We start from the raw sequence: 15,894 nt of genomic DNA, 5'->3' as shown, positions 1-15,894 counted from the left end.
CAGAAGGCTTAACCTTTACCTCTGGAAGAGACCTTCTAGTTACATTGGACGTAGAGTCTCTGTATAGCAATATTCCCATCCTTGGAGCAATGACAGCTACATCTTGGTTCATTGACTCATACAACATACCTTGCCCTAAATCATTTTTATTGGCATGTCTAAAAATTGTCTTAACTGACAACTTTTTTGAATTTGGCTTGAATACTTATCGCCAGATAAAGGGTGTAAGTATGGGGGCTTCAGTAGCGCCCTCGATTGCGAATATATATATGGCGGCCTTCGAAGCAAAAAACATCTATAATGAATTGGCGCCCTTTTTCGAGTCTGTCTCCCATTGGTCCAGATACATAGATGACATTTTTTTTGTCTGGACCAATGGGAGGGAGGCACTAGACGAGTTTGTCTATTGGATAAACGAAGCAGACCCTAATCTCCACTTCACGTCGCATATCAGTGATGAGAAGGTTGAATTTTTAGACATTGAAATTATAAATGATGATGGTTTTTTAAAAATGGATCTACATACGAAACCCACAGCAAGAAATACCTTGCTGCACTACAGTAGTTTCCACCCTAGATCACAAAAAGATTCAATTCCATTCTCTCAGTTTCTACGGGTTAGGCGCAACTGCACCAGCCTGGCAGACTTTGATAAACAGGCGATTGCGATGAGAAGTAAATTCATCGAGAGAGGCTACCCACACCGGCTAGTGAGACACGCTTATAAGCGTGCCCGCTATTATGATCGCAATTATTTGCTCCAACAAAAGCCAGCTAAAACCACCAACCAGGTGGTCTGTGTAACTAAACATTCCACCCTTGACACAAAAATTAAACAAGTCATAAATTCAAACTGGCACATTTTAAATAGCAATTGTACTCCAGAACTGAAACTAGCTAAACCACTATTTGCCTACAAAAGGAATAAAAACATCAAAGAACATATTGTTCGTTCACGTTTCCAACCTACATCGGACAAAAATCTTTTAACACAGAGGTCGATTGTATCAGGCAATCCGATAAAAGGAACTTTCCCCTGCTCCTCATGTTCCTCTTGTGCTAGTATCATAAGAGGAAAAGAATTCACACACAATGGCCACACAACAGTGGCAAAAGAAATGTGGAACTGTAAATCTTCAAATCTGATCTACTTTATACAGTGCCCGTGTCTCCTCGGGTATATAGGAGAAACATCTCGAACTATACAAACACGGTTAAATGAACATCGTTCAGCGATAAGAACCCACAAACTCGCTGCCCCAATGGTGAAGCATTTCCTAGAAAAGGGACATCAGGCAGAGGACCTTAAATGGAGAGTCCTAGAAAAAATTCATACTGCAGACTCCAATGGGGGTTGTGCCATCAGAAAAAAGAGAGAGGTGTTCTGGATATTTGTCTTCAACACCTTTCGAGAAGGAATGAATAGCGAATTGCCATGGGAGCACGCTATTTGCTAGAGCATCTTTTGACTCTCCCTACCGCAGCAAAAACAGCTTCTCACTCTTTATGATTAAATTTAAATTACCTAATAATAGGCATTCAGCAATAAGAAAAGTCAATCCCAGTGTTCTCCCAAGATGTAGTTCACCCTGCTCCCTTTTTATCTAAAGTTTAAGCTCCTGATTAGGGGAATCTTTCCCTGCACCTCACTTCGTCGTACAGGTGTAACTAAGCAACAACTAGATCGAAGGAATATTAATGCTCGACTTTGCTAAAATAACAAAAGGCATGGAGCCTCGTTAAATTCACACGCATTCTTTTTTGTTTAATGGAAGTACAGTTTTTACGAATTTCAGGAAAAATAACTTTCCTATAGAAATCTTTTTTTATTCTAAAAATATTGAAAAAACCAGCACCAAATCTATAATGAGTCATTTTTGTGCACCTAATCTTGAAGCGCTATATATTTAGAATCTTTTTGCTTGGATTTGACATCAGCTAAATCTGACTCTAGTCCCAAGTTAAAATATAGCTCCACTCCCCAATTGCTTTCCACTCGGTTAAGCTGGTTAATCCTTGTGCTATACATCAGCACCGATGTATATCCAGTGATATTTTACGTGGGAGCCATTGCTGATTCTTTCTCTAGAGAATCTGGTCCTTTTTTTACTTCTTCCTATTTTTTGGTCCTTCTTTCATGTTCACACCAGTGACATTTTACGTGGGAGCCATTGTTGATTCCTGCTCTAGAGAATCTGGTCCTTTTTTTACTTCTTCCTATTTTTTGGTCCTTCTTTCATGTTCACACCAGTGACATTTTACGTGGGAGCCATTGTTGATTCCTGCTCTAGAGAATCTGGTCCTCTTTTCATTTCTTCTTAATTTTTGGTCCTTTTTTTATGTCAACACCAGGTCAGGTGTACTCAATCATCCAATCAAATAGGGTATATATACAGGAAGTAAAGGCACTTTGAAATGCCGTCTTTCGTGGAAGGAGCATAGAACCCCCGTGTCCCGCCGCCGGAATCTCTGAGCCCTGTTGATATCTATTGGGTAAGTGTTCGCTAAAATCCCTATGCGGTAATTTTACTCTGATTACTTGTTTAGTTAACTGATAATCTCCAAAGTAAACAGTGGGTAACAGAATTCTCTCTCTCCTTTCCCCCCCCCTGTTTGTTCATTTTACAGACAGGGAGTTATTTTAAACCACTTTGAAATCCATCGCTCCTTGAGCACAAGTAAAAAGGTAACTATCAGTCCTTCTTCTTTAAGAGACAGTAAGTCTATGAAGTCGCCATGCATTGACTGTTCTCCAAAAATTGATGCCAGAATTCTTTCCATCCATTCTATAGGCAATCTCGCCATTTGTTATCTCCACATCAGGAGGACTATATCTTTTGGGATCCACAAAAATATTCATTATCGTGGCCATAAATTTTAACTCCGGCAGGCGGGTCTAACTGAAATCCCACCCCTCACTTAAGGTACCTTCATCCTCGAAAATGAAAATGTTTTCAAAAAACTACTAATGTATCCTCACTAACTGTCTAGTTAATATAAAATATCAAAAATAGAAAAGATTCAATAAACTAAAAGAACTCATAATTTCTTCTAGGAAATATAGAAATTCAAAAATCAACAATCAAGACAAACAAATTACATCGTGTGACTATGGAATATCTATCTGCAAACCTTAACTAAAATAGGTAAAACACTAGCTTGGTCCTTTCATTAAATATGGGCTGGTTAGAAAATCATAGACTACACTAAAACAACAATCAATGTTCATGAAATGTCTATGTTTTTTAGGGTCTAGAATATCTTCGTCACCTAACCAAAGAAAAGAAAGTCATTATACAGATAATCCAGATTGAGAACATCAAATAGCATTAATATACTTCGTGTTTTTTAAGTAAGTGACCTTATCTATGATATGAATGTATTGTATACCATTGTTTAAGTCCCGCGTTGATAGCACGCTGCGAATTGCCACCATTTAGAATATTTCGTATTTTCCATCACTAATATCAATCATTTGATTCCTCGCATTTGCCATCCTATGTAAGAACCCTGCTTCCTCACCACCAAAACTTGGGAATAATCTATTTAGTATAAAGGTATCCACTCCTTCTCCCTTTTTTGGCCATTATCTCATATAAGAATATATGAGTTAAAAGGATTCACTCCATTTTTCTATTTTTCTTGATGATCATTAAGGCAAGGAAAAGAAATCCATCAAAGTATTATTGTAATATTAATAAGCTTGGTCACAATAGAATGGAAAGTCTGAGACTATTAGCCTAACATTGGTTTGTTTTAATTTTCTCTGTGTAACATAATATAAATTGACGCATTATTGTACATAATATTTTTTGTTTTATGGAATTTTCCCATTTCAGATACTATCGTGGCTGCTCCAGAAGAAGGCGCTGGTTCGCCGAAACGCGCGTAGAGATTATTTTAGCCACACCTTTCTCTCTTAAAAATTGTGTTCATTTTATATAACCTTCATTTGTTGGATTATTTGTCCTTCTCTCTTAAAGTGTTGCTGTGTATTGTTGATTTATTATGTCGCATACAATTTGTGAATATGTATTATTATTTTAATGTGTTTTTTTAAAAAGAATTTATGAATAAAATTGAACTACCCCTTTTTTACAAACAACCTATGTTTTAGCTCAGTTCATTTCGACCACTTATTACGTTCTGTTGCCTAGATTGATACATATCAAATTATTTTTTTTTCATGGCCTCATCAACTTCAGCATACCCCTCCACCACAACTTCAGAAATACCACTGACAAATCTTTACAGCAGGATTGATGAAATTCTCGAAATAAACCTGGTCTTCAGAGCTCTTAAACCACCAATCACAACACCACACAAACCTCTCCAGATCCATCCACAACTTCAATGCCTGGATTACTGCCTCTGCAGACACCCTGCCTCCCCTCAAAACCAAGAAAGCCTCAAGAATTAAACCACAAAAGAGCTTGCAAATGAAGAGTTTAGACTCACCAAAGTCCACTGCAAGCAACTAGAACCCAGATAAAGACAAAGCTAGGATGACACTGACAAGAGCACATACAAATCTGCCCTTAGATGCCACCATCAACAAATCTGAGCTACCAAAAGCTCAGTACTCATGACCACATTGAAAGCAGCATCAATAGCTCCAAGGAAATTCATCTGTTCAACAGCAAGCTCCACCTGCGCCACCCATTCACAGTACCTCTGCATCCAGCTGTCCATCTTCTTCAGCCACAAGATCACCAGAATCTATGACAACTTCGAGCCCTAACCGGTCCCATCCACCCTCACAGCCTTCCTGAGAATCACAACTAACACCTAGAGGACTGCCCTCCCCGCCCTCCCAGCCCACTATCACCACTCATTATATGAATTGTACCTATAATTAAAAACTAATGGAATGGTAGCTGCATCATTTGTTTAATGCATAAATAACAAGAAAAACTGTGACATATTTGCTGTCCAATTTTATTATAATCATACCCTGATTTCACTTCTTCTTTCTAAGATGGCTCATGCTCACAAATCTGTTTTAACAATAGGTATTTTGTTTTATATAACAGAAGAGCCTGCTATTCCTATTGTGCAGGTGAAGGGTAACCTCCTTTGGAACCATCAGATAATGTGAGCCCTGAATTCTGCATTGCCTGCCTTGTTGTCTCCTGGCATGAAAGTTCCTAACTAAAAACGTCACTCTCTGTGCTCATTTTTTATAACATTACTTTCAGAATAAAGAACTAGAAAGACAGCTACATGGGGCCTTTTATTTTGTTTTTGTTGCTCAATACTATATTCCTTTGAATAATATTAATAAAAAAGACACATAGGGCCTGATTACGAGTTCAGCAGTCCGTGAACCGCCATACCCGCGGTTGCGGTCTAACCACCGTGATCTTGGCGGTCCGATTTCCGTATTTCAAGATTATGGAAAGACTGACGACAAACTGCCATCCATCTGCAGACCACCGCGGCTGTGGTTGGGAGCAAGCAGTTGCCATAGGGCAGTGCAGAGAAGTTTCACCGCTGTCCGTATCACGAGTTGGCTTTCTGACGAGCTGATGGGACTGCCGGCTTCGAGTTGGCGTAATTGAAGGATTTGAGGTTCATGCTCCCACTCTCCTGATCTTTCCATCAGTCAGAGTTTGAAGTGGATTCCTTTCTTCAGGTCACCCCTTCCCTGCAGCACCTTCACCTTGAAGAATACGAACCTGTTTGTGGTGAAATCCCGGTAAGTCTGTTTTGTACCATATACACATTGACTAGACTGGCCACATATAGGCCAGACTCCGGCAATGGGTAGATGGTATTTTTCCACATGTATCATACATTTTTGTACATTCGACACATTTACAGTCGAAATATACACACAAGCATTGATAAATATGGAAAACGATTGATCGCTGCCAGGAAGACCGCCGTTGGTCCCCTGGTCAACTCGTTTAAGTGCCGGCGCTGTGGTCTTCTAGAGAAACCCAAACTTGTAATCAGGCCCATAGTTATTAATCTTCTAAAAAAGTAATACATTTCCCAGTAATAATGAATTAAATGCACACAAGCAAACCTAATTCTTACGTAGCAAATATACTTAACATAACCTAAATGTGCACTCTAAATAGTCACACATATTCACTATAGGTTAATTAGCACATGTAACTAAAGAAGGGGAATACCTAGAAGAGAAGATAAAACAATCATGACAAGCCCGCCCCTGAAAAAAAATCAAAGACAAAATATTTTGCCTGACCAACTTCCAAATCTCCCATCTCCAATCATGGCCCTCTAGCCTGTTTACAAATTTCATTTCATCCTTAAATGAACAGAAGTACCTGCATACTTTCATGACATCAATAAACACTTGCAAGAAAATTCATACAAACAAATTGGAGGGCATAATAGCAGGTCAATGGTTTCCTATCAACCCATAACTGTAGTAAACAATAAAACAGGAGAGGAAAATGTTTAACCTGCTGATTGGAAGCCTTTGCCTATGTGGATGGCCCTCTTCCAGCAATCCTTTTCTCAAAATTGCTCAACCCGCAAAATAATTAGACTCTGTAGGACTTGACCCTTTTTGGCTAAAGTCCCTAAACTTTTTGCTGGCCCCCTAGACCTTTTTTCTGACATGGTGCTGTCAACGTAGATGCTTTGGACAGTTTGCCACTGCTAAACAGTGTCAAAGTGTAAGTGTTCCCTGTATAAAGTATTGGTAATTGGTGGTCCATGATTGGCACGTTTGCCTTACTAGTAAAGCTCCTAGGACAGTGCACCCTGTGTGCCAGGGCTGGTAATGCAAATGCTACTAGTGGGACTGCAGCAATATTTGTGCCACCCACACAAATAGCTTTGAACAGGGACCTCAGGCGTGCCATTGCAGAACCTGCGCACAATTTGTTAAACTGCCATGTTGTTCTGTCAAGTGCACTCACTTGCCTGACCTTACCCTTCCCTTTCTAGGCACCTCAGACACCCCTATGGTAGGTCTAGTGTACCCCCGGACAGGGTGCAGTGCATATGAAAGGTAGGACATGCACAAAGGTGTGTGTCATGTCCTGACAGTAAAAAAACTCCATTTTCGTTTTTCACTGTTGAAAGGCCATCTTGCCCTTTGGACAGAATCGAAAGGCTGTGTACTATGTTTTCCAGCCTATCTTCCCAAAGGCTTAAGATGAAAAGGTGAAGTTTAGTATGCCTGAGCTCACAATGTAATACCTCATCTTTTTATGTAGGTAGTTTTTGCATTGTGTGTTCAGAAGCCACTCTTTTAGAAGTGGCTGCATTTTTGTGCTCTGACATTTCTGTGCTTCTCTGCCTGCCGGTGCATTAACTGTCTGGATTTGAAAGAGATAAAATCTGGGAAATGTCTTGGCCCAGGGGAGGAGGTGTGACAGCAACAGGCTGACATGCATCTGGCTTGTAGGGGGAATAGAAGCCCCTAGAGGTGAAGAGGCCTCGGTTGCTGCTATAAAACAATTGGCTCATCTCCTGCTGAGTGTTTGAGAATCCAGACCCCTACTAATCAAAGCAAGAAAGGTGTAACTGGCAGAGAGGCACCCCAAACTGGTTTGAACAGCGGTCAGTGCCCCTGAAACACAAAAACTTCAAAGCCATTGAGATATATATATATGAAAGCTAAAGCCCCTGAACTGTCGAGAATGGCTTGATCAAGTGTGAACGAGACTGGAGCTACTTTGTGGTCAACAGGACCTTTGCCAAGGAAGAAACAACTGAAGAGACTGAAGGATAGGACTGACCCTTACTGTGTGATCTGGGGCTGGCCTGTAGTTTGCTATTTCAACCAAAAAAAGGCTAAAGGGACTTAGTTGTGTGCTGTGTCTCCTTGTTTGAAGGACTTTGCTGTGTGCTGTACCCTGAAGTAACTTATTCCTAAGGGCTTGAGGTGAGCTGGCTCCCTGTTCGGAAACACAGGAATACAAAAGTTTCCAGGAGAATCTCATTGGTGCTGTGTGAGCATGCCTTTTGCAGTCTGAGACCCACGTAAGTACTGCCCTTTGATCGTGGGCACCTGGAGTCCAAGTGAGTCTCAACGACATTGTGTGCATGTGCTCTGTGCAGCCTGAGCCCTTCATGAGGATCGACCTGTGATCGTGGGCACCTGGAATCCAAGCAAGGTTCAGTGACGCGTTGTACGTCTCCTTTGTGCAGCCTGAACCCCTTTTTGAGGGTTGTCCAGTGATCGTGTGCACCGGAATCTAAGTAAGTTTCATCACTGCTGTGTGTGGGTGCATTGTGCACTGGGAGACCTTCGTGAGGATTTGCCTTGTTATCGTGTGCACCAGAATCCAAGTGAGTCTCATCGCCGCTGTGTGCGGGTACGTTGTGCACCGGAAAACTTTCATGAAGAATTGTTGTGTTATCTTGGGTACCAGAGTAAAGTGAGTCTTGGTGATGCTGTGCGCATGATCTTCGTGCAGCCTGAGACCTGTGTGTGTGGAGTGCCCAGTGATCGTGCCCCCAGAGTGAAGGTAGACTCAGCGATGCTGTGTGCGTGTGCTTTGTGACAGCCTGAGATCTTTGTAACTGAAGCGGCCCAGACTGGCACTCCTCGAGAAGCAGTTGCAATTTCACAAAGCTGCATTGGAGGCCCAGCTGCTGGACGAAGAGAGAAGAGTGAGTTTGCGCCCCCCAGGTAACATGTGTCGACTCCTGGGGCAGGGTGCGTGCTGGAGGGAGACACTCTCGGCCTCTCTCTCGTGTTGGCAGCGTGAGCCTCTGCTTCGGCTCGTATCACGGACCGTTTTGCTAAGGGAATGGCGGTACAGGGCCGGAGTGCGAAGCTGCACTTTGGGATTACATCGTACTGTGTTGGGGGCAACTGTGAGAGGCTGACTGCAAGTCAGAAGGAGAGGCAGAGAGACTGCCTAAGGCCCGGAGATCGCGGCTTGAGTTTACTACGTAGTTTTCCATTTCGGCACAACGGTGTACCTGACTGTTGTATTACACATTGCGTTTCTAAAGACAGTGGTCCCTAGACAACGTAGAATGAACATGAAAATACATATAGATCAAATGGTTTCTATATTGTTTGTCCAGCCGGACAGAATTTAATATATTATGTGTTTAGGTAGTCAGCTATCTATACAAATCCAAGTGGGACACAACCTGTGTCCAACTACCACATATAGACAAGTTTGACATACAAAGGAGGAGTGTCAGGCAAGGAGAAAAAGGTCTGAGTACAATCTAATCATGCAGACTGATAAATCAAAATACACTATTGTGACATGCTATATTAGTACAGTCAAAAACATATAGTATATATGGTGTCGAGGGCGTTTCGATCGCTTTGCAGAGATAAGGGGATCATCCTCAGGACATTTAGTTCATGCCTGTTTTAGCATTACATTATCAACTACAAGCCCAGATGAGAGTTTAAAACCACATGAACATAAACAGAACATAAACGTGAATTGGAAGAAAAAGGGGGGAAAAAAGAGAATAATATATGAATTACATATAGTAAGGAATGGCCTGTATAATCAGTGAAAAAAGCCACAGGAGGTCTGTGTGGCAACATCTGCCAATAAAAACCTAGTGATCAAATTACATTACAGGGTTGGACTAGTTGCTCCAGAAAAGAGCTCATGCTTGTATAAAGTGTGGCTATTTCGTCGAAAAAAAGCCAATTGGGTGGCATGCATGAACAGTATTGGAAGAGGCCTTTTGATGCTCCAATTAAGGAGTCTAAGGAAGTGAAGGGTTAAGTCACGGGTGTGGCGAGAACCGTGAATGTGCGGTGAAACGGCGTGAGTAAAATTAACGTTTAAAAATGGCAATGGCAAGGAAAGAATAATTGCACGTGCGGTGATTCTTGGTTCACCAAGTAGCTTACCTACGGCTGAGGTCAAAATGGCGGGGGCCGTGAGCGGACGGTGAATTGGCGCAAGTGCAACATCTTCAGGAAGACACTCAAGAGGTGCATACCCCCCCAGCACCCTACGACCCTCACAGGTGAGTAGTGCGCTTACAATCCCCTTGTGTAAATATGTTGGGTTGAATTACGTTGCGTTGAGTGGTATTGTGTGAGGTGTGATTATGTTGGATGGTGTTTAATTGTATGGCAGTGAATTGCATTGCATTATGTTACATTTACGGCTCGACATGGAATGGTCAATATGGGAATGTGCAAAGGTCCATGGATGTTGTATGGGAACACCCATGCAACACGCATGGAACACCTCCCTAAGGCAGAGTAACACAATGCAGAAATTTGTGCTGTGTTGCGTTACTCCAGATTTATCAAGCGACTCAGGGCCAGCAAGGTGCCCTTTCATGACTTGATAAATCTAACTTAGTAGTTGTGTCACCCTAGCGCTCCTTTGCGCAGCACAAGGGCGACACAACTGCTTGATAAATATGCCCCCTGAGATTTTAGGCTACAAAATGCTCCCATGGGCATGGCAGAAGCACTCTTTTTAAAAACTCACAATGCTCATGGCCAGCTATCCAAGGCGACATTTTTCATTCTTGATCTAATGAAGACAGAAAGGGTTGGTCAATATGCCTGATATACTACGGGTTTTCTTTAAGCATGTGGGAGCACTGAATATTTTTTCCTCCATGTGAAATGCCCTGCAGGAAAAAAGATGGTGGCTATGGTGTTGAAAACCCTGGCTAAAATTGTCAGGCCTCTTGACATTCTGTTGACTGCTGTAACATTTGTCCAGAGGCCGTAGATAGCTGAAACGCCGCTGTTGGAAACCCTGTAACTCCCCTGTTGTAAGGTGGTTTATTGGGATTAGAAGGTTCCTACCAATAGTAATAAGGCCACAGTCACAATGAACGATCCAGTCAAGGTCTCTATAAACTATTGCCTTGCTTAAACCTTGGTAGATGGCTGTCAGCAGGCAGGCTTAACTTAGGAGACAGGTGTAAAAAGCATTGAAAAACACCAATACATTAAATAGGTAAAACACAACACACAATAAAAATCCAAAACCACTATATAAACTATATAAACATAGGAAATATGTTTACCATAATGTTGACCCAGAAAGGACCATTCTTTCAATATCCAAAATGGAGAAACTTTCTCCTGGAGGTTATGATCTGGCTAAGCCATTCCACTGGCATGGCTACGTTTCCCTAACAGTCCCCTTCCAAGCCCTCTGCAAATGTATTACTATGGGTGCCTGCCTGGCTGGGATGGCAGGATGTTGGCTCAGCATGTGTCCTGTCCTAACTGTAATTTTCTCTTTAATGACCAGTTTGACCACTCCACCCCATCCTGCCTTTTGCTCTGCAGTTCTCCTCCCACCAGAGGCTTCATTTGTTTCAGCTCAGGCCACTTCACTGTTTATTAAGGCAGTTTGGCTCAGCCTGGCGGAGGCTGGACAGCCAGAGAAATGCTGATAGAAGGCTGGATTTTAGCACAGCAGAAAAGCAAGTTCTATAACTTCTTTTCTGTGCTAAATATAATAAATCTAACCTTTGCAAGTTGTTAGATTTATTTTACCTATCATTTTCATACTTTGACGTATGTTTTCAGCTCACGTCTATCAATGATTATACTTTATTAAAGTATTCCCATTTTAGCATATAGAACCTTTGGGCTTCAATGGAGAAAAATCAAATTGGCAGTTTTTTTTCTCACCAGGGCTTATAAAACATATATTTTATAATGTCCCTACTTATAGTTATAAGTCCCCCTACCCCTGGGACACCCAGGCGGGACGTTATGGGTGACTTATATGTAAAATTAGGTAATTTGAGACTTTAATAGTGCCCTTAATTCCAAAGTTGAATTATCATATAATTTACTTTTAAAAGCAGCCTGCAACGTGAGGTTGCCTTGAAAAATGACAGCAGGCGACACAGCTGTACACACTTGTTAAATTTGGGGGTCTCTAGTTGGCACAGGTATGTACTTGTGACAAATAGGTACCCTTGGCTCTAGTTAGGGTAAAGGTGATACACTCCTAAACTAATCCGTGCTCACCCCCTTGGTAGCTTGGCACGAGCAGACAGGCTTATCTCAGAGGCAGTGTGTAAAACATTTGTGACCACATACAGTAACCCAGTGACAACACTACAGATTAACACCACACAGTTGTATATTAAAAATAAGTATCATTTAAATAGATTTAACACAAAACATTTAAACAACAAAAATCCACAATACTATACTTAAGATGGTAGTTTTAGCTTAGATCTGTTCAGATATTAAGATGCAACACTTTTCGTCAATGTACCTTATGATGCGTTGCGCTTCCACAACAAGCAGTGTTGCAGCAATGGAAATGCGGCAAAGTTCCTCTGCAAAGAAATAAAGACGTAAAGATCTTCCAGAAGCAGCATGCTTCTCCGATGATGCAAGAAGTCTCGATTCGATGCGTCAGCTGCATTGGCGACACCCTTGTTCAGCGACGGGACGGCAACAGTTTCGACTGCGACACTCTTCTCCAATGTTTGCGAGAAGCTTCCGCACGATGCGACAACGACAGCGGCGACATCCTTGTTCAGAAATGCGACGGCAGCAGCTCCGACGGCGATGCGCTTCTCCGGGGATGCGAGGCGCTTTCCTCGATGCGGTGCAATACGCCAGCTACAGTGGCAACACCCTTGTTCAGAAATGCAACGGCAGCAGCCACGACGGCAACACGCTTCCTCTTTGTTGTGAGACGCTTCTCTCGATGTGGTGCAATACGACAGCTCCAGCGGCGACACCCTTGTTCAGAGATGCGACGGCAGCAGCAGTGACGACGACACACTTCTTCCTTGTTGATTCGCGCTTCCAGCTCCTTGCGACACGTAGTCCCTCAGAAGGCCCAAAACAGCAGCAGGCACTTCCTAAGAATTCTGAGGAGCTGGGGGGTGAAGTCTGTTGTCCCAGAGACTTCAGCAGGAGACAAGCTTTGTTCCAAGCCCTTGGAGATCCTTCACAAGCTAAAAGTAAAGCACACACAGTCCTTTCTCCTCTCTTTGGCAGTCAGGCAACCACTGCAGGCCAATCTCCTAAGCAGCACTTCAGCTTAGGGATAGTCTTTCCTCAGTTTCTTCAGGTTCCTCTCCTCAGCAGAAGTTTCTTCTTGTCGTCCGAAAATTATCTAATTTCTTGGGATCAGTGTCCCAATATTTATACCCCAAAATCCTTTGTCCTCTGAGGGAAAAGGGGCCTTTAACCAGTCCAAACCAGTTCTGGAACACTCTGTTTACAAGACTCCTTATTTCCTTTCACAGTGCAGGGTAGAAACATCAGATGCCACAATGGAGATGGAGCCAGTATTGTGGAGGGAAAGCAAAACCCTGAAGCACTTTGTTGACATGATTCCTTCTCTTCTTTCACAGTGCAGGGCAGAGACATCAGCCGCACCACAGGAGGTGGGGCCAGCATTGTGGAAGGGAGACAAGGCCCTATTCAGGTCCCATGTGCAGCTTCTCCCAACCATCTAGATCTCTCTATTCACCACTGGGCTGACTCATTCTGTCTTCTGGAATCCCCCAGCCCTGTCAGTCAAACTCCAGACAAGGAATACACAACCTAGCAGAGGTAGACTTCGGATAGTTAGACAAGAAAATACCTACTTTCTAAAAGTGGTATTTTCAAACACAGAATGTTAAAACCAACTTCACTAAAAGATGCATTTTATCACTCTGAGTTCAGGCATACTAAACTCGAATTTCTACCATTTTCCCTGAGTCAGTTAGGATTAAAAAATTTAATAATCGAACTTCCCATTCTGGCCTATGGAGAATGAGGAACCTTGCAATAGTGAAAAACAAAAATGGCTGTAATTCACTATTAGGACATACCACACACATCAAGGCTTGTCCTGTTAAAGGTTCATATGCAGCTGTCTGTTAAATTCGACATAATTGTCACAACCTACATAACTGAGATCATGGTTACTTTTAACAGAGAGCATGTGTATTGTAATTCTTCCTAATAAGTGGTTATAGGCACCATGTGCACATGAAGGGTCGAATACAGCAATGTTTGTAATGATGAACTATGTTTTCGGCGGTGGCATGTAGCAATGCTTGTTTATTTAAGCAGGTGGATTCAGTAGTCATCTTTGCCCCACGTGAAATCCCCACATGGAGTAACCGCTCAACGGCGTCAATGGTTCCACGTGAGGCGCATGTAAATCAGGAGGGCTCCGCCGCCGCACAGGGCCACACGGAAACTATAAAAAGGAGCGCTCTAAAACGTGACAGTGCTTCACTTCTTTGCACAGCATCACTGCAAGCGCTCCAGACTGACGCTCTGCCCGGATTGGAAGCCGCCTTATTCCTTGCCTTTGTTCTGTTCCAGCTCAAGCTCCTTCTCTTCCTGTATCCTCCAAACCCTCCGCCCAGTTATCTCCCGCCTACCTGATCCTTCAAGACTCCCGGATGCCTTCCAGATGATCGCTGATTCTGGACTCCATTCCGGTCTCATCTACACCGGAAATCCGGTCGGCTGCTGGCGACGAGCTACAAAAGGAAAGTAAGCTTTCTTAGGTTGCTAGGCAATCTATCACAACTTGTTTAAAACATTTAAAGGATATTAAAAGACTATTTGTTTATTTTGGAACTTTATTGTGCTTATGGAAACTAGTTCTTAAGGACCTTTGAAAAGGAAATTGTTTGAAAAGGAAATTGTTTTAGCAATATTTTGCCAACAAGCACTGAATATACAATTTTAGTAATTGTCAATAAGCACAGGAAAGACAATTAAAAATACTGAGCTTCCAAGGAAAACCACGTCAGAATTCTAAACTATGCATATTGTACATTAATGTTCATTTCGAATAAGCAAGAGGCATTAATGAAAGATTATCTTTTCTTGTGCAAGTTTTTTTTCTTTTTTGGGGGGAATTGTTGTCTTCATTTATTATTGTTGCAGAACAGAACCCCAAGTGAAGAGTTCTACTTAAGGTTTACAGGTATGCCTCTCGAGTGGGTGTTTGTTAACTGACCCTTGACTAACCCTATTAATCAGTTGTTCACATGTGAGAACACAAGAATTTACAAGTTTAATGATAATGTGTTGTGTTGTTTAAGGTGTAAAGGTTAGAATCAAGAATCAGACTTAACCTGAGAACAATGGAAGTGATTGCATGGGCCTACAGATAAGTGGTATGTCTAAATATAGTTATGTGATTATATGTACATTGTTGTTTATCTAAATAAAGAGCAATATTCATTTCTTTCTGGTATTACTGTTGATAGAAGAAGAAAACTCAGGCTGGCAGAAAATTCACAACAAAGGCCCAGAGCACTTCAGTAAGAGAAACTAGCATCTATATCCCTCAAGACGAAGGCCCAGTGTTTTGTCTTGTTTCTCTCTCCACTTCCCCTTTCTCTTGGGGACAAGCTACCTCACCAAGTGCTCCCTTCCTTGCTGAGTTGGCTGGTTCACGGGGGAATTGGAACCTTAAAACATCAAGAAGGAAACAACTGGAACGCCGTATGTGATTGCGCAACAGAAAGCAAAGCCACACTCCCTTGTTTCCTCTTGATTTTGTATCCACCTTGCTGAGTAAAGATTGATGTCACTCAATTAACCCAACTTGTGCAGAAACTAAAGGCCCGATTCACAGAACTAACTTAAGACAAAATCCTAAACTTACTACTTTTGGTATTCACAGAAGTTAGGATTTTGTCTTAAGTTTGTCTTAAGACAGACTTAAGACAGACTTAAGACAAAATCCTAACTTAAGTCTGTCTTAAGTCTGTCTTAAGACAAACTTAAGACAAAATCCTAACTTCTAAAGTAGTAAGTTTAGGATTTTGTCTTAAGTTAGTTCTGTGAATCGGGCCCTATATGAGGAAATGCAAGACTTGCGTTCAGAAAATCAGTCTCTTGGACAGGAATTAGATAAAACCAGACTAGGGTTTACTTCCTGGAAAGAATCATCAGAGGAGGGAAAACCCATTCTAACCCCTCTCAAGCACGAGGCATTAATGAAAGATTATCCGAAT

The 15,894-nt window shown here is 42.0% G+C and overlaps 1 long non-coding RNA gene across 1 annotated transcript; it reads left to right on the top strand.

Annotated features, from left to right (window-relative positions):
• Positions 1 to 1,802: 1,802 nt before the first annotated feature.
• On the top strand, positions 1,803 to 2,906 carry LOC147706087 (uncharacterized). The gene is made up of 3 exons (XR_015297347.1): positions 1,803 to 2,493; positions 2,629 to 2,686; positions 2,793 to 2,906. It is a non-coding gene; the product is annotated as an uncharacterized LOC147706087 (long non-coding RNA).
• Positions 2,907 to 15,894: the final 12,988 nt, after the last annotated feature.

The sequence above is a fragment of the Lissotriton vulgaris genome, chromosome 7 (assembly GCF_964263255.1).
Source record: "Lissotriton vulgaris chromosome 7, aLisVul1.2, whole genome shotgun sequence".
Classification (NCBI taxonomy): domain Eukaryota; kingdom Metazoa; phylum Chordata; class Amphibia; order Caudata; family Salamandridae; genus Lissotriton; species Lissotriton vulgaris.
This window is presented reverse-complemented; position numbering and strand designations above follow the sequence as displayed.